The following is a 20,770-nucleotide window of genomic DNA, read 5'->3' as shown; positions in this document are numbered from 1 at the left end:
GAGGACTCACAGGAATAGACATTTGACAAAATCTGCTTGCACCTAACAAACCTTCATTTCATGCAGACAACTAGATATGCTCTCTTAAGAGTTTGATTTTTGGATTTAGGTGATGCATCTGAAAGAATGAGGCTGTTAATTGGATTTACAATGAATTCTATGAATAAATAAGTATACAGCATTAATATTTTATTAATAATTATTAAAATATGTTGGAAAGGCACATATTATACTAGATGTTTAGTAATATATGTAAAGTATCTAGTACAGCATCGTCATAAAGCAAACACTCAGAAAATGATAGCTGGTCTTAGCAAATATCCTGTAGAAAATAAGAATATAGTTAGAATAAACTAGAGAAGTTCCGGTGTGTTCTTTTGGAACATACCTTGCCAAAACCAAGCCAACATTGTCTGCCTTTTACAAACTATAGCATCCTACATTCTAGAAGAAATCACTTTATTTCAATATGGGGATATTTAACTTTTAAATAGTTATTAGTTGACTTTTGTCAACTGTGGTTATTTTTAAGTCCCTAATTTTCTATTCAGGCAACCATGATTTTTTTAAATATTTCAATCAGTATATACTAGTGTATTTTCATTGGCTTCACCAATCTATTAAAAACATCTGAATCTATTATTCTGTTACTAAAAACATCACTCCACCTATGACAATCTATTTTTGTTATACAGCATACACCACATTGTCCGTTCTTGTTTTTCTGAATGCATCAACTGGATAGAATTCATGGCTGCAAATTTCTAAATCACAGTCCTCCACCTTTCACATTCAATAAATCTCTTGTTTCACTTAATCAAAAATTATATCCTCCTCTTCTAGGGCAATACATGGAGGCTTAATGCCATATGAAATCTATGTATCTGTTAAATCTTGTTTTTCATTCATCTTGCTCGAATATTTATGGCCTTCTGAACTTAGAGCTCAGAAGGATAGTGGTGGCTTACATTTCCATATGGAATCTGCATTTATTCCCTCTCCCTTTTGAGACACCATCATACTGATTCTGGAAAAACAAAAACAGATAAACCCAAAAGCACAAAGGGAATGACAATGTAATTCACCAGTAAGCAAGGGATCTCAAAATTTCTGTAAGACAAAAAAACGGATGAGTCTGAACACTAATGGAGAAAGATGGAGAAAACCGTAACTAAGAATACTAATGAAGTAGACTGCACTCAATAAAAGAAAACAGGTCTGCCCTAGAACACTCAGGATCACCAGGTATGGCAGAGGACAGATTTAAAGAATAGGCTTGAAATGAGGATTCACTGAAAGTCTACAGATGGAACAGTCAACACTCTCCCTCTCACCTACTCCCATGCAGAACACTCTAAAGTGAGATATTTATCTTCCAGGGGGAAAAAAGGCATCCTCTGGATATGGTGAATAAATTATCTGTGAGGAAGTAGAGCAGTCAGTATAGCAACTAGCACCCCTGAGCAAATTGCTCATCATGCTGGCATTAAGGAATCTCAATGCATCATCTTTGCTTTTCTAACCCCTTAACATAACCGACTCCTTCCCCTTCACCAAGTTCCACCCACATACACAAGGCTCGCAGTCCGTTTTTTAATCCCACCAATGATGGCATTGAAGACAGCTAAAACCAGCAATATAATGACATTAGGCAAAAATGACTGAAGATGAACCAGAATAATTCAGGGAGAGAGGAAAAGAGAGAGAAAGAGAAAGAACAAAACTACTTCTGGTTAGTGTTCCCACAGAGGATGACAGAGAAGATATGGCAAACATAAACCAAGAAGAGGAGGCTATGAAAACAGTACAAAGGCCAAAAAAAAAAACAAAAACAAAAAAAAAACCTCTTAGAAATCCCAAAATTGTCAAATTTAAAAAAAAATGACACATTATAATATTAAATCAAGCAAATTTCTCAGAGTGTAGGACAAAGAGATTGAGATAGAAGACATTGTTATGCCTTGACAAAATAATATACATTTTTATTTATTTTCAATTTTTAGAATCAACTTGCACACAAACTGGGGAATACTTTGCTATGACTACTGATCAGAATGTATGTATTCTCAACCCTGCCAGTGTAAGAGGAAAGCTGTAACTGACCAAGGATAGAATGAGATGAAAGGCAGTGGAGGAAAGCATGGGAACATTGATGTCATTATCCTCACAGTGGGTAGTGAGTAAATACTGTCCATTATGATGCAAGAGGAAGTGGTGGCTAATTACTGCTGGGAGTTGAAAAACTGACCAGTGAAGAAACTAGGAGTGGATAGAAATGGGGAGAAGGACGTAGAGGCCAGTATTACTAAGCTAACTCTTTGTACATCATAATAGAACACTGATAAGTCAAGAAAGATAAATTAAGAAACAGCAATGTGACAATTTTATATGAAGAAATGGAGAAAAATACATGAATAGACAAAAGCAAAGACAATGATAAGTAGTTGACTCTTACAAGTGAGACTGGAGTGAGGAAATTACCAGAAGCCAAGAATTATTGCTTTTCATTCTAAGTGTTTCTATACTATTTGACTCTTTAAACCATGAGCATTAAATAAAATTAACTTTAATGCATTGTTAGAAAGACAAAACAGCGTCTATCTACCTCAATCCCAAACCAATTGAGAGGCTGTCTGTGCCTTTTGTATTTCTTTGGTGGATGCTCAACATTGATGCATTTCAGAATCAGGGGGGTCATTTTCCAGCCATTGCAAACTTCCTTAAAGCCCATATTTACCCGTTTGATACTGCAATCTATCTTCAAACTAAAGACAAAGAGGTAGACAGAAATGAGCAGAAATAGTTTCATCTGACCTGCAGAGTCTGATACACTCAGGAAGGATTTCAGCATTTAGCCTTTGAAAATATGCTAAGTTCATCACAAATGAAGTAACCTCTTGATTACTTAGAATCCTTATCCAGAAATGCTGTGGGTCCCACTACCATTGTGACTCTTGCTTTGCCTCATTTCACCACACAAGGAGAGAAGAAACACACATATACACAGCTCACTCTGTTTCTGATCTAGTGGAAAAATTTAGTTTCCAAGCATGCCCAGTATAGATTCACATCAATTCCCCTGGACTTAAGTTAGAAAGGTAACAGTGTAGAACTATGAGGTATTTTTTTTCTGCTTCTTTGTATCTTTTGATATTTTCTTGATTTTGCAAAAGGGAGACATATTACTTTCAGTAGATGAAAAGAGAATAAAAGCTCTCAGGGAGTAGGGGGAGATCAGGAATGAGAACTTGAAAGACCTCAATTATCAAATAAAGGGAGATACATTTCAATTCCACCTGATGCACTAATGGGGTGAGGAAGGAGGTGCATACATTTTGATTTTTACTTGCATGGTGGGACAGCTTCCTAAAAGAAACTCTGGTCAAAGAGCCCTATGCCAACTTTCCTCTTCACTGACTTCAGAAACTGCTAAAATATCTCGTGCCATAATTTTCCTCCTTGTTTTCACACAGTTCTATGTGAGTAAATTCATTTTTTTTATTCACTGTGTATATTGGGTTTATTTGTTTACACATTATAAAGCTAATACATGCTCCATACAAAAATAGTAGAAAATACTGAAATGCACATTTAATTTTGCAATCTGCTTAGCAACTTATTGTGAACATTTTTACTTCAGTAAATATATTTCTCCCAAAATTGTTTATTGATCACAAAATATTCCATCTGGTACCCGTTTTACACTTTTCTTAATCTTTTATTGTTGGACATTTCAAGTGTTTCTAGTTTCTGACCATGATCAATAATGCATTGGTGAATATCTTTATACATACATCTTTGTACACATCTCTGAGAATTACTTCAGAGAAGATCACTAAATATGAAGCTAGTAGATCAAAGGCAATATTTTTAAGTCTTCCATCAAATTTATTACTTAAAATCTATTTAATTCATTAAAATTCATTTTAATCCACATCTTTCATTTTAACCCACATCATCTCATCCTTTTAGGATCTGCTCTTATTAAATACAGCATTTTCAGATCTAGAAAAAAAAAGCCTTGAAATGAATATACCAAAATGTCTGTATTTGATTTGACTCTGGGTAATGAGATTATGGATAATTTTACTATTTGTCTTTTACAGAATTTCTCAAATTTTCTCTATGATCACATATTACTTCTTTTAATTTAAATTTGTTAACTTTTATTTTTTATTATTTTTTAAAAAGCTTTTTAAAAGTTTATTTATTTTGAGAGAGAGAGAAAAAGTTTATTTATTTTGAGAGAGAGAGAGAAGGTGCAAGTGAGAGAGGGGCAGAGTGAGAGGAGAGAGCTAGAACACCAAGAAGGCTCTGGACTGTTGGCACGGAGCAAGACTCAAACTCACAAGCCATGATCATGACCTGAGCTGAAGTCAGATGCTTAACCAACTGAACCACCCAGGCAGCCAATTTGTCAACTTTTAAAATCTAAAATGTCAGCATTAATATGTATAGTTTATACACACCTGCTTCCATGCCAACTTCCCCTTTTGTCTTCATCTAAGGTGCCCATGGACCTTGGAGAAGATGACATTCAATCCTCTGAAGTTGAAGAAGTGAAAGCTCCTTATCCAATGGGAACAAATCCACAGGCCTGGCTCTGTCAGATTTTCTAACTCAGACATAGAGACTGTCACTACTAACTGGTAGGCTCTGGGGCTATAAAGTCATCTAGAGAAGGCATCATGCTAAGCGAAGTAAGTCAAACAGAGAAAAACAAATACTGTATGATCTAACTTATATGTGGAGCATATTGTTTTAAAAACCTCATATTTTGAGAACAGACTGGTAGTTGCCAGAAGCAGGGATGGGTGACAAAATGTGTGAAAAGGGTAAAAAAGTACAAGCTTCCAGCTATAAAATAAATAAGTCCTATATTGCATATTTGAAAGTTGTTAAGGAAGAAAATCTTAAAAGTTATTATAATAATAAAACAATTCTACAACTATGTATAGTGACAGATGTTGGCTGACTTATTGTGGTGACCATTTCACAATATCTACAAATATTGAATCATTATGTTGCATACCTGAAACTAATGTTATGTCAATTATTGCTCAATAAAAAAAAAAAGTCATACAGCTCAAGAGCCAGAGTCCACTACTCAGCTGACTAAAGCCTTGTACATGCCTCAGATGTGGGACAGCGACACCCAGAAGTAACAGAGGGAGCCAACCTGCAGGGAGATATGGAGGTACATGCCTGGAAAGGCAGAAACATGACTGTGTGTCCTCAGAAAGATACAGAGAAAGATACCATGGTTCCTGATTTCTAGATCTCACTCCTGTCTCTGTGAATCCTGGATCAATTTCTTTTCCATCATGTATGATATTTATGAGATAGCCAGTTGTAGTCTTAACAACAACAAAAAGCATATATATATGTACATCTATATACACACACATACCTACATACATATATATCTAGATGAGTTTGTGTTCTTTGAGATTACTGCCTACTTGAGCAACATATGACAATTAACTTCATATTAAGTTTGGTGTGAGGACATTGACATTCTAAACCTGAAAGTGCAAAAAGAGAGCCCACGCACATCATTCCAGCCTCAACATAGACAAACGTTTATATATGGGGAGGTTTCACATAAAATCTGAATCTTTATCTTCTTTTGAAAATATTGCATAGACTGAGCATCACTGTGTCCCAGTTTTCTGGGAAGCCTAAACTGGCTGGAAATGAGCAGCTGCTGACACTGTAGTCACCTGCAGCTCACATTCACCTGTTCAGGCATCTTTCCTGGCCGGCTATGTTTCTTTCCTGTATCGTTTAGCACCCCCCCCCCATAGGAGTGAAAGTTCCCCACCCCCTATTCTAAAAGATCTACTCTGAATGTCTCCCTCTCCTTTGTCTGCTTCTGAAGGTCTGATTCCTGAGTTCTTTATAAGAGATTACATGCAATGCTCACTCCATCTCCTGGATTCTCACCAAAGCCTCACTTTTAACTAAAGTTAATGGCTTGTCATTAAAGGGTGGTGTTGGTGACTGAGGAATCAGGCATTTCATCTGCCTCAGCAGTACATCTGTGGCAAAGGATAAAAGCCAGAAAAATCAAAACTTCCTCATTTCTCCAGAAAACCTTCCCTTTTCTAAATTAGAAACATCCATTTTGGAAAAAAAAAAAAAAAATATATATATATATATATATATATATATATATCTGCAGATTCTTTGACACCACATCATTATCCCAAACCCAAACACAAGCCATGAGGCTGAAGGATCTGATGAAGGATCTGATCTGAATATTAAAATTATTCAGCTCCAATTATGAGATTGCCTGGTTTACAGAAGTGATTAAATGGTGTTCATTTGGGGGTCCTGAAAAACTGTTGTGAAGAAGCAAACAAGGAATCATGGTATTTCACTTTGGATGGGAGCAATGCATGCCAGCTTTGAGCACCTGCTGACGCCCAATTCTTCTTCACCTTTTAGTAAGCCTTGGAATAACTCAAGGGCAATAAAGATAACTAAGTGGGGCCACAAAGGAGATCTTAATCTCCAAAGTCTTGAAAATCTGAGGTCCTCGGCATTTGCTAAACCTCAGAGGAAATGTTTTTGATAAGAGTTCATGCTTTCGGAAAACTATTTGTAAAGAAGCAGAATGTGTTTTCTTTTACCCTTAATTTTTTGAAAGCTTTTGACATGAATCATTAAAATTTTTCAAAATGAGCCCAATCCCAGGTGAACTAACATATATAAATAAAGTCTTTGCTCATGAGATCTGAATGATTTTTTTCTTTTTTTTTAATTTTTTTAATGTTTTTTATTTATTTTTGAGACAGAAACAGAGCATGAGCAGGGGAGGGGCAGAGAGAGAGTGAGACCAGAATCTGAAGCAGGCTGCAGGCTCTGAGCTGTGAGCACAGAGCCCAACACGGGGCTCAAACTCAAGCACCATGATATCATGACGTGAGCCGAAGTCAGACGCTTAACCAACTGAGCCACCCAGGCGCCCCTGAATGAATTTTTTCAACTTACCACTTCAGGGCAGGAGATCAAACCAAGAATTGAACAAATTTCAGGCTAATGAAGAATGTCCCACCTTTTCTCTAGAAGACCAGACTTGTAGGAGACAGAAGGGAAAGGCATCAACTATAACACTGCTTTCCATTTATCAAGATAACATATTTCTCTGCAGAAATATTCCAAATTGTGCATTTCAAACACTAAGTCAAATTAGGGGTTCAGCCAAGCTCTGACCACAGTCAATATTAGCCAACCATTGACCAAGTTATTTTAATTTTTAATAATAAAAAATAGAATAGAACAATAATAAGTAGAACCAAATGTATAATTATAAAACAGAATAGATACATTTATCCAATTCACCATTCTTCAAGTTTCAAATGGACACAAGGAAACACTGATGAGCTGATTCAGCAATGAACTGTCATTCTCCAACAAGAATATTGAATGTTAACATACTTGACTTGAGACTGCAATTAAATGTACATCTAAAAGGCACTGCATGAGAATCTGGAGGGAATCCAACCCTTTCATTCTACTGTAATGTCAGACAGTCTACAGCCACCTTAACATTACACACTGAATATGAAATGTCTGCTTGTATTCATCACTACAGAGATTTGCAGAGAGCTTTAAATTATAACCCCTTGTGAATAACCACAGGCTTGTTGCTATGTATTTGTTTCATTTTTAGCAAACTGAGAAATAAGGGACTCCAGCAGACAAGGAATAATAGTCAGGAGCCCCCTGGGATATGACCCTGTGATCTCTGCCAGGTTCCGACTTTAGATTATCCAAGAAAATTTCAGGCTTCAGTTCAGGTCTCCATTGAGGTCTGAACCCCAGTACCCCCAGCCTCATTCCACAAAGAAAGATATTGCTATCCTCAGGAGGAAACACTTGTGACAAAATGTCAGGTATATTTTATTAATAGTAATGACCCTGGTCATGAGAAGGTGATTAAACCAGTTCCTGATTTGCTGGTTTGCTAGGAAATAATCTTAACTGACAAAACAAAGTGGTATTTTTTAGAAATATATATACCACTGTTTCTTCCCGAGCCATACTCCTCACATATGAAATATCAGATCTCAGAGGGAAATTAAATCATAAAATGCTGTAATGTCTCATTTAACAGATACAGTCAGAGAGCACTAAGTTACAGGTGAATGAATTTTCCAAATAACTTGAAATTTACCCCATTAAGCATCAACTTCTTAAAAGTTTAACAGGTAGATAAATAAAGTATATGTGATACAAATGTATATAAGTTATAATTTTACAGTGTACCATATAAATTATGTTTTATATATTAAATATATGAGTCTTTTTTTGCCTTTTAAAACAAACGGCATTGAACACGTACGCTTCTTTTTTTTTTTTTAATTTTTTTTTCAACGTTTTTATTTTTATTTTTGGGACAGAGAGAGACAGAGCATGAACGGGGGAGGGGCAGAGAGAGAGGGAGACACAGAATGGGAAGCAGGCTCCAGGCTCTGAGCCATCAGCCCAGAGCCTGACGCGGGGCTCGAACTCACGGACCGCGAGATCGTGACCTGGCTGAAGTCGGACGCTTAACCGACTGCGCCACCCAGGCGCCCCCACCTACGCTTCTTAATAACACAGATCCTTAATCAAGAAAATGTGTGCATATGTTAATCTAAGATTATTAGTATTAACTAAGATTATTAGTATCCTAATATTGCTATATATTTTGATTTGGCTTTTTATAATTTTTCAGTCTCCTTTTCAATTTCAGCTGTTTGGTATCATTTCAGGTTGATAATTCTATAGTCTTTCTCAGCTACCCAAAATCCCTCTTACTCTAATTCCTTATTTCTAATTTGCTCTGGACAAATGGATTAGATTTTTAGAAGTGTGTGTGTGTGTGTGTGTGTGTGAGAGAGAGAGAGAGATGACTGTAGCCAGCCTTTAAAGACTCCCATAAGAGTACAGTGCAGGATCTCAAGTTACTGGAAACTACAGCCACATTTTTGACTTCTCAGACTGGCTCTTAGCTAACTTCTCAGTAGTTGATGTGGCTGGTTAGGTGACATCCTGATAAATGAGGTATTAATGAAGCATGATATTATATAAATTCTTTTCAATTGAAGGCTTAAGGAAACAATTCAAGTTTCAAGACTAACTTATTTCCATCCCCAAATTATGCAACCTTGGTGTGCAATGTAAATAAGATATTATTGAGTATAAAGCATAATTTAACGCTTAAAGAGCAAAGTAGTAATTTGGGATCACAAATGTTTGGGGAGAGAAATAAAAGGCAGCATATTAACGAACATTCTTCTGATGAATCTTCAAAGAATTATACCAGTCACGCACTTCAAAGTCCCAGGTTTAACTTGTTCACTTGTTCAAGCATGCCTGGGGCCCTTGCTGGAGATTCTTCTGAAAGTCAAAAGAAGGGCAATACCTCGTTGTGTTTTTAAAGTCTCCTAGAGGGCTGAAAACCACAGGGACTAACCCCTCTGGATTATTACCGCCCCCCTCCCAAGTACTGCTTTCCTATTTTAATATTAATATTCACCCTCAACTCTCCTGTTCTCTTCTTCCTCTATTTCTCTTTTCTCTTTTGTCCTGCCCCACCCAATAGACTTGGCAAAGGCTCCAGTGCTCTTTTCAAGAAGTGTGAGATCTTCCGGTTTTTCTAAGGCACTAATACATGCTCTAAACTTACTTTGCTCAAAATGAACATCTACCAACATTCTGTGCTTTCCCATCCATGTTGCTCTTTATTTATTTATTTCCTCCTGCCTCATATTATAGCTAACTGTTTTTTACTTGCCTATATTCCCACTAAATTCTAAGCTTCTTGAGGATGAAGATTATTCCCTAGTCACCTTGATATCTAATGCCTAGTCAACAGGGGGCAGTAGCTCTGTAGACATATACATATAATGTATATTTAATTAAATTGATGTTATTTATACCCAATAAGGAGAAGGAAAATATACTACATTTATATGTGTTGTTTTCAAAGCACTTCTACATTCATGGTCTTAATTTAAACATATAGCAAGCCAATGGTTTAAATGAATCCAAAATACTCATTTATTATTTTGCCTCCCCAGCATTCATTTACTTTTCTTATGATACTAGCACTCTGATTTTCCCTCATGAAGGATTCCTACACTTATTCTATTCCAAGTGATACAGGTGGCACTAACTCCAGTCCTGGCTCTACACATGGTCATGTGATAGATGCCGGGCCTATCAGGGCACAACATCCCCCAGACTCTGGTGATTGATTCAAGAATAAGCACTTGCCAAAAGAGACAGAGAGAGAGAGAGAGAGAGAGAGAGAGAAGAAAGAAAGAAAGAGGGAAAGGAAGGAAGAGAGAGAGGAAGAAAGTAAGGATTAAAGAAAGGGAGAGGGGGGGAAAGAGAGGGGAAGGAGGGAGGAACAGGAAGGAAGGTAGAAAGAAAGAAGGAAAGGGAGAGAGAAAGAAAGAGGGAGGAAGGAAGAAAGGAAGGAAGGGAAAAACCTGAATTCTGAGGCTTCTGTGAAATTGTTAGGAAACCAAAATAACTTATTTTTGAAGAAGTTTCTGTGACATTAGGATGTAAATTAATTTGATATTACAAGGGAAGGACATTACAAAGACACCAGAACTGAGAAAAAGAGAAAAAATATTGACTCTTTTTTAAAATTTTTTTTTTCAACGTTTATTTTATTTTTGGGACAGAGAGAGACAGAGCATGAACGGGGGAGGGGCAGCGAGAGAGGGAGACACAGAATCGGAAACAGGCTCCAGGCTCTGAGCCATCAGCCCAGAGCCCGACGCGGGGCTCGAACTCCCGGACCGCGAGATCGTGACCTGGCTGAAGTCGGACGCTTAACCGACTGCGCCACCCAGGCGCCCCGAAAAAATATTGACTCTTAATGACATCTTTTGAACCCCTGGATCCAGCCAACACCTAAAGCCTACATAAAAGAGTTTTGGTAAGTGAACCAATAAGAAAAGGTTATGTACAGCAAAACAATCAACAAAAGGTAATTACAGATTGAGAGAAAATGTTTGCAAACTATATATCTGATAAGGGGTTAATAACCAAAATATACAAAGAATTCCTACAACACAACAGCAATCAATCAATAAATAAAATAACCTAATTAAAAAATTAGCTAAATACCTGAATATGCATTTTTCTAAAAAAGACATATGAATGGCTGACAGGTACATGGAAAGGTGCTCAATATCAATAATCAACAGGGAAATGCAAATCAAAATCACAATGAGATATCACTTCACACCTGTTAAAATGGCAATTGTCAAAAAGACAAAAGATGGCAAATATTGGCAAGAGTGTGGATAAAAAGGAAATCCTTGTACAGTATCCGTGGGAATGTAAATTGGTACAATCATTATGGAAAATAGTATGGAGGCTCCTCCACAAGTTAAAAATAGAACTGCCATATTACCAAACAGTCCCACTTCTGGGTATATATTCAAAGGAAATGAAAACAGGATATCCAAGAGATATCTGCACTCTCATGTTTACTGCATCATTATTCACAATAGCTAATATATGGGAGCAAAGTATCCATCTATGAATGAATGAATAAAAAGATGTGATATATGTACCATATACACATAAGAATATTTTTCAGCCATAAAAAAGGGAGATCCTGCCATTTGTGACAACATGGATGAACCTGGAATACATTATGCTAAATTAAATAAGCCAGACACAGAAAGACAAATACTGTGTAATCTCACTTACAGGCAAAATCTAAAAAAGTTGAAATCATACAACTCATAGCAGAATGGTGGTTGACAGGGATGAGGGGGTGGGGGAAATTGGGAGAGATGTTGGTCAAAGGATACAAACTTTCAGTTAGAGTAAGTTCTGGGGAATCTAATGTACAACATGGTAACTATAGTTAACAATACTGTATTTGAAATTTACTAAGAGTAGATCTCAAATGGAGAGCACTTGTTATGATGAGCACTGGGTGTTATATGTAAGTGATGAATCATTAAATTCTACTCCTGAAACTAATGTTAACTAGAATTTAAATAAAATTTGAAAGAAAAAAAAAGTAGATCTTAAGTGTTCTCACCACACACACACACAAATGATAACTATGTGAAGTGATGGATATGTTAATTAGCATGACTATGGTATGGATATGTATATTAAATCATCACATTTTACTACTAACACATCACACAACCTAAATATATATAATTTTTATTTGTCAATAATACTTCAATAAAGCTGGAGGTGAAAAAAGCCATTTGAATACATTTTTTTTCCATTTTAAATAAGAAAAAGTCCTGACTAGCCTAAAGATTAATATCAATGAGGGTTAAGGTTGTTATATAACCTACCTCTGACTCATGGAAGTTAAGCTGAAGAAGGTTTGGGGGACCATGATAGTTCTCCCTCTGCTACCATGCTCCCCATACCATTATTCCACCTCAATGCAGTGTCATAAAATACCAACATCCCAATGGCAACACTTAGGAAGAGTCAGGAAACTACTTCAAAATAAATTACTCAATTTTTTTTAAAGTACATTGTTGCTACAAATTTATTTTATACAGTTCAGATAAATTTACCAAATATTGACAGCTTTCACAATTTTACTCATCCACAGTATGAGTGAATATAATCACCAATATTCCCCACACTGTTTTTCCCCCTCTTGGTACCAAATAGATTTGCTATTGCCTTCCAGATTCAGGTAAGTCCCTATGCCATGTGACAAGAATAGAAATTACTCAAGCAGAATACATTTTTTAAATGTCATGAACTAGGACAAAGAAATGAAACAGATCAAAACTTGTCTATGTGGTCTGACTAAATAATTCAACAGCAGATGGTTCTGGAAATTCGGACAGCTCTCAGTAGTTAGAGTTTAAGATCTCAGCCCCAGGCAGAAGGAGGCTTGCTTCAGCTGTTTCAATAATGCCTACCCATTTTCAGCCCACAATATTGGTCACTGTGTGCTCACCTGGCTTCTCCCATAAAACAGAACTTAAAATAAGGGGAAAGGAAAATAAACCTGGAGCTCATGTGAAGTATTGGCTGGTAACTGCTGCTGATAGGAAGGAATAGGATCTGTCCCTCTACTGGGTAAAATGTCAAGGTCAGGGTGGTCAATTCTCACATACATATGAAGATGAAAAGGTCATCAAGCTTTGGGGATTAATTTTGTTTGGTTTTCCATTTGTCCATACACACACACACATTCAACCTTCATTATTTGCAGATTCTTTATTTGCAAATTTGCCTACCTGCAAAAAAATTGTTATCCCAAAATCAATACCAATGATGTTTTGTGAACATGTGCAGACATGAATGGAGTCTACAAAAAATGTCAGCCACACATGTTCCCAACTGAGGTAAACAAGGTGATGCCCTGCCTTATTTCAGCTGCCTATTATAAAAAAGTATCCTTTTCACAGTCCATGTAGGGCCATGTTTTCCACATTTTTGTGTTTTTGCTGATGATTTCACTGGTTAAAAACGGCCCCCAAGCGTAATGCTGAAGTGCCATACACTGTTCCAAAGCACAAAACAGTGTGATGTGCCTTATGGAAAATAGACATGTGTTAGGCAAGCTTTGTTCAGGTAAGAGTTATCGTGTTATTGGCTATGAATTCAATGTCAATGGGCCAAGAATATATATTAAATAAACTGTCACATAAAACAAGGTTATGTATGGATCAGTTAATGATGATGTTGTGACCAGAGCCTCATAGGAGTCTAACCCTGTATTTTCCCTAGAAGTAATGGTTCAGTGACTTTGCAAAACATAACTAGTGTGAATAATGAGTCTTAACCATTAAAATGCTGTTAATTGACATTGTGTACAGACAGACCTTCATTTATACAGCCATTTTTTAGGGGAAGGGCTACATGACCCTTCCTGTATTCAAACTGAAGGTCCAGAGATAGAGTCGTGGTGAGAACATTCGGGGCCTGCTCCACCCAGTCCCAGCAGGCAGGAAGGTTATAAATCCCCTGTGTGGGACAACCTTACAGTGGACATGGAAGATGAAAGAGCTGACTTTGAGCCAATTAGTCACTGCTTCTCTCATGAGTCCCAGTTATGATATTCATGGAGGAACCATGGAAACTGCTTACCTGAGAAACAGCAAAACAAGGTACAACTACTAACTAATGCCATGATCCCTTTCTCCAAACATGGACATAACTTTAGAATCTGCCTCACCACAAGTGGCAATTATGGTGGCAATCTTTGTGTTTGCTCCCTACATCCCAAGTTTAAGCAAGGCATTGATTTTTCTATCAAAGTCTAACAGGTTGTAGCCATAGTGACCAGTTCTAATGTCAGCATCATTGGCCACAAACACACATGGCATACCTTCCAGGTAAAACGTGATGCAAGATAGTTTGAGAAAAATACAAAAAAGTTCAAGGTAAGGTTGTTACCTTTGAAAATCTAATGATAAAAGGAAAAAAAAAGCTTAACATTCCAATTTAAAGCTTTTGAGGACCTTAATTAATTTGACATTTCTATTAACTAACTCAGAATTCCTTTCAAAATCATGCAATGAGCAGTGGTAGGTCCAATGTCATGGCTCAGGCTTAAAGTATTAGCATATGAGCCTTTTGGAATAGGACATACTATTTTACTTTTTGTTTGTTTGTTTACTCCTCTTTCAGTGGCAATTTTATGCCATGCACATAATTGGAGCTCAATAAATATCTCCTGAATTAAATAGAAGGTACCTGGCTGGTTATTTGCTGATATCTTCCTAACCTAAAGCCCTGTCCTTAGACAAGGACAGTTATGGATCTTACTCTTTTTTAGAGTGTTTTCCATAATGGCTATTTCCAAATTGTTCAGGATGCTAAAGGAAAACAGATCTACCGAGCAAATGTCCCCTGAATGTGGCATGAATATGGCAGAAGGGATGCACGAGGAAGGAGAGAGAGATAGGGTGCTGGTAAGGAGAGAAAGGTTGAGAGACAAGCACCAAAGCTTTATTAGGTCCTAGAAACACGGCAACTAGTATAAGAGTGCAGGAACCAGGACTTCTAGTTAAATATCGTGCACTGAACGTATACATTTAGTTTCATTCCCTCTCAAAACCTATTAATACAATAACAAATTATAAACACACAAGCCCAGCAGTTCATGAATTTCACTCATGCTCACAAACTTTAAAACCAGATTTAGTTCCTTGGTCCTCACTAGGGAGAGGAAAACCAAGGTTACCAAAAATATAAAGAAATTCTCCACAATGAAAGAAAATGGAGAAACACATTAAAAACGACAGAGATGAGGGGCGCCTAGGTGGCTCAGTCAGTTAAGCATTGGCCTGCAGTGCAGGTCATGATCTCATAGTTCGTGAGTTCAAGTTCTGCATCAGGCTCTGTGCTAAAAGCTGCTTTAGATCCTCTGTCCCTCTCTCTCTGCCCCTCCTCCACTCTCTCTCAAAAAAATAAACATTATAAGAAAACAACAAAAAGGAAAAGTTACAAAAATATTATCAGAAGATAACTTACAAAACTATTATGACAGCATCAGCAATAATACTGAATATTGCATACATCAAAATACAGGGTGTCACAAAAAGAAGTAATATTTAGAGAAATAAAAGAACTCTTAGAAGTGAAAATTACAAGAGCAGGAATCGAAAGAATTCAACTAAAGGGTCAGGAGAGAAACTTAAGGAAATTTCCTTAGAAAATAGACACAAAGACAAAAATATTGAAAAAGAAGAGAAAGGATCAGAAAATTAGAGAAATAGTCTAGAAGCTCCCAAAAGAAACTGCACAAAAGATAGAATAGGAGAATCCAATTAGTAATGGATGCCACATTCATAAAACTGAAATATAAAAGTTTCCAAACTTAATGGGCTAACCTACTACACCTGACAATGAATAAGACAAATCAAAGACCCATCACCAGTAAATCAGCAATAAAACCTAACGGAATGAAAAAAATTGTCATATGGAAGAAATCAGGAGTCAGATTGGCATCAGATGATGCAAAACCAACACCAGAAGCTAAAACTCAAAGAAATAATAACGTCTTCAAGATTCAATGAGAAGTGGGGCATCTGGGTGGCTCAGTTGGTTGAGCGTCCAACTTCAGCCCAAGTCATGATCTCGCAGTTTGTGAGTTTGAGCCCTGCATCCAGCTCTGTGCTGATGGCTCGGAGCCTGGACCCTGCTTCAGATTCTGTGTCTCTTTTTCTCTCTGCCCCTCCCCCACTTGTGCTCTGTCTCTGTCTATCAAAAATAAATAAAATATTTTTAAAATTTTTTAAAAAAGATTCAGCGGGAAGACTGATCTCCAAAATTGTACACTTATCCAAATTATCAAATAAATGTGATCATAAGGACTTTTTAGGTATACAAGTCCTCAAGAAATTTACCTCCTGTGGCCCCCTACTCTAGAAAGTACAGGATAAACAATGCTCTCCACCAAAATGAAGGTATAAACCAGGAAACAGAAAGACATGGAAATAAGGAAACTCGGGACCCAATGAAAAAATGAGGCAAAATGTGTCCTAGAATGGTAAAGAAGGGAAGTGTAGAGTGACTGTTGTGCCCAGGCCCAGAAAGCACTAATCCAGACTAGAGCAGAAGCAAAGAGGGTTCCCCAGAAGTTCCCTCTCTAAAAAAACCTAATTAAAACTAAACATATTACTTAATGTGTTTCAATCTATTGAGTTATTTATGGGGGAACCTAGGCTGCTCAGTCAGTCAAGCATCTGAGTCTTGATCTCAGATCAGGTCTAATCTCAGGGGTTTAAATTCAAGCCCAAGCTCCGCACTGGGCATAACTTTAAAAAAAAAAAAAAAGAGTTATTTAGAATAGGTAATAATCCCATAGTACATACTTGGAAGTTGCTTAGAGAGTAAATCTTAAATGTTCTCACCATAAAAAAGAAATGATAATTATGTGACATGATGAAGCTTTTAGCTAATGCTATGATAGTAATCATTTTGCAGTTTATAAGTGTATCAAATCAATACGTGTATACTTTAAACTTATATAATATTATGTCAATTGTATTTCAATAAAGCTTGAAACTTAAAAAAATTAAAGTCAAGAAAAAAGAGATTTAGATATGACAGAGTTTGGGAATAATTTTTTCATCCATAAAATTGAGTAGACTAGCAGATCTCCAAATCCTTTCCAGCTGAAACAACCTATGATCTCTAACCTATGATCCCAAATTCTTTAAAGATGAAAATCTATATTTTAGAGCCAAGGTCAAAGATGTATGGTTCATGCACTTACCCAGGAAATGAGCCAAACAATAATATTTAGAAAAACATTTTATTTATATCAGGATTTTAAAACTTGGCTAGTTAGCCTAATAAGCTGTGCTTCCTCTAGTCAAACCACACACAACCCACCTCCTCCCCCTCTTCCAGGCACGGACTTCTTACTGTGGTTCCCAGAGAAGGAGCTGTAAACAGGTGACAAGAAATGACTTTGCTAATATTGGTATCTGTCACAGACAGGCCACCAGTCTACAAAGAGAATCTAAGGATAAGGAAGCCACTTAAGCATAAAATTCACATTAGCAAACTTATCCTTGCATTTGCTGATGACCCAAACCAAAGCCTCAAATACATGTGAAGTGTTCTACATAACTGAGAATAAATGTGTATTTCATGTGAAATCTCTTTTTTTCTCTTCAACCTCCATGTAATCCCAGAGATCCTGCTGGTCATATATTTCTTGTTCAGTAGAAATGAATTTCCAACCTAAGCAATGAATATGAAAACAAGAGACCAAGAAACTTTTCATACTTTTCCCCCTGGTTTCTAGCTTCACTTCCCCTTTAGCCATTACCCTTAGTTGTATCTTGCCATGACCCCCCTGGCCTGATCCTATCTGCCATATTTTCTCCAACCTCCCTGTCATTGTCAATGGGTCTCTGTCCTCAGATACCTTCTCCTTGCCAGATGAGTTACAACCCTACTGTTCCTTATGCTAAACCGCTGGGGAAGAACCATGAAGAAGTTTGAGGGCAAGGCCAAGGAAACCTGCTGAAACCCACTCAGCTGTTTCAGGAAATCAGGACAAAAGCTGAGAGTCAATTCTGGGCTTCCCTTGTACTTTATTCAATACTATTTCCATGACATCCCATGAAACCTGAGAAATTAGATAATCCAGGACTAGAGCACTCAAAAGGTAAATAAATGACCACATGTGACTTGGCTTTGAGGAGATATTCATCTGAAGGTTTGCAAGATTTTCATTCACATTAAAGCTGCACATTTTGGGGGCAACTGGGTGGCTCAGTCTGTTAAGTGTCTGACTTCAACTCAGGTCATGATCTCACAGTTCATGAGTTCAAGACCTGTGTCAGGCTCTGTGCTGACAGCTCAGAGCCTGAAGCCTCCTTTGGATTCTGTGTCTCCGTCTCTTTCTCTGTCTTTCCCCTGTTTGTGCTTGCTCATGCTCTCTCTCTCTCAAAAATAAATATACAAACATTAAAAATATATAAATATTAAAACTGTATATTTTTAAATCTGGCTAAACTGGGATCCTTAATGTTTGGGGGGAGGCACCTTCCACTCTGAGTGTTTATAGCAGATTAGGGGACAGCTCAATAGCCTCATGCAGACAGCAGGGGGTACAATTTATTACATTGGATGAACTTAATTCTTCTAGATCAATATATCTCTGTACACAAAGCTTACATGAAGAAATAGTTAAAGTCCCTGACAGGGATTGCAAATTCACCTGCCTGGAGGAGTCAGGAGGTAACATCAATGACTGGCCACAGGCAGCCACAGGCAAGAGGGAGACCACAGGGAATTGAAGAGAGCAAGCCCCATCTGAGGGGCAACAGCTACTTCGCTCCCGCCTGTTGCTGTCACGCAACAGCATATGCCTGTTGTCTCCCTATGCTTCATTCTTGAACCATAAAATGTCCCAACTTTTCAAACACTAGAAAGAAAAAAGAAAAATCTGTAAATTTAAACCAACTGAATCTATCACATTATAGTCATGCAAATTTTTATCTTTGCCAGTCAAATGGCTCTTCAAGAAGAGAGTAGTATCAGGAAGGTTTAGAGAACCCTCTGGGAGACTGTTCCAAATTTCAAATACCTCAAACGTGACCTCTGGCTCTTTGCATGCACCACTCTCATCAACATCAGCAGGAGTTAAGAATTTATCAGATCAATTATATCAAGATTTTCAAATGGGCGCCTTCTTTTTATCTCTTCTGTATCAAACACTTATTTCATAATCCTTTGAAATATGGATGCTAGTCTAAACAAAGAGTACTGAATTTTCCTATTTAAGAAAATACTTGTACTAATAAGAGACCAAAAGAGACTTTATGTAAATTGACAAAAGATCCATTTTCCGTGGCTTGCATTAAAACTTTCAACATCAAATTAGGTAAAAGTGTCAGGAGGTATTCTTAAAAGCTTGACTGCTCAGGAAGGATCCAGGGATATGAGTGCAGCTGAGAGTCAGGACATTATGGGTGGTTTTTCCTCAGCAAGCATTTGGCAGACGCTGTTTCCACAGGATAGGATTGTTCATCTATCTTGCATTTTAAAATTAAACTAGTATTTTTATTGGGGCATGTGGATTAGAGGAGATCATGAAAAAAGAAATGGGTTGGCAAGAGAGAAAATTCAAATACCACCCAACGTCCTAAATTGAATTGCCTTGAAATAACCTAACAAGGTCATAAAAGTTTAAAACACTTCAAGTGTCAAAAGCTCAGAATCTCACAGCATTTCTAATTAGCAAAGTTCAGTTCATAGAAGGAAGGTAAACGCTCAAGATTAAACACAGCTGATGATCCTGACCACTTCCACTTAACCAGTCCACTTGACTAAGCCATGGGTTCCTTTTCTCTGTAAAATATCTGACTGATTTTACATTGGACAATTACCACTAGTAGGTTAGTTTCTAGAATGCCCACACATATGTTTAATGTTCACTCTGAGTTCTCTATGTTTCTCTCAAGTCAGTTTATGCCAATTTTTCTTGCTATTGCAATTACATAACTTAATTAAATGTACACAAACTGATGCAATAGCAGTGTGGGAGTTTGGGGATTCTATGAAAACCTGGTCGAATACTTCAGAAAGAGTTGACAAAGGCAAGAAAATTATTGTGGTAAGATATTTGTGAAAGAGTGTGAGGTATATTTAACAATCCAGGCAGATTCTGCTCTCAGGCTACCTCACAACCCCTTAACTTCTAGCTCTGCTTTTAGTAAATTAAAACTAGGAGACACAGGAGACAGTGTCTTGTGGGTATGCAGGACGCAAGGAAGATGACTGAGCTCTCCTCAGAACACTGAAAAGAGGGACCTTGACTCTTCATCAAATATTAGTGAACAACATGAATATTTAAAACATGTTTATATTGGGGCACCTGGGTGCCTCAGTCGTTAACCATCTGACTCTTGATCTCGACCCAGGTCATGATCTCATGGTTCATGTGTTAGAGCCCCTCACTGGGCTCTGCATTGATGGCACAGAGGCTGCTTTGAATTCTGTCTCCCACCCTCTCTCTCTCTGCCCCTCACCTGCTTGTGCTCTTGCTCTCTCGCTCTTTCTCAAAATAAATAAATCAACTTTAAAAATTAATTAATTAATTAATTAATTTCAAAAAACAAAACATGTATATATTGTTTTCATGAGTCCTTTCTTTTATGTTCCTATTTGAGTATAGTTGACATACATTGTTACATTAGTTTCAGGTGTACAGCATAGTGATTGGACAATTCTATACATCATGCTATGCTCACCACAAGCGTAGCTACCATTTGTCACCATACAACATTGT

Source organism: Prionailurus viverrinus, chromosome D2 (genome assembly GCF_022837055.1).
Source record: "Prionailurus viverrinus isolate Anna chromosome D2, UM_Priviv_1.0, whole genome shotgun sequence".
Classification (NCBI taxonomy): Eukaryota; Metazoa; Chordata; class Mammalia; order Carnivora; family Felidae; genus Prionailurus; species Prionailurus viverrinus.
Note: the sequence above shows the minus strand (reverse complement) of the source record.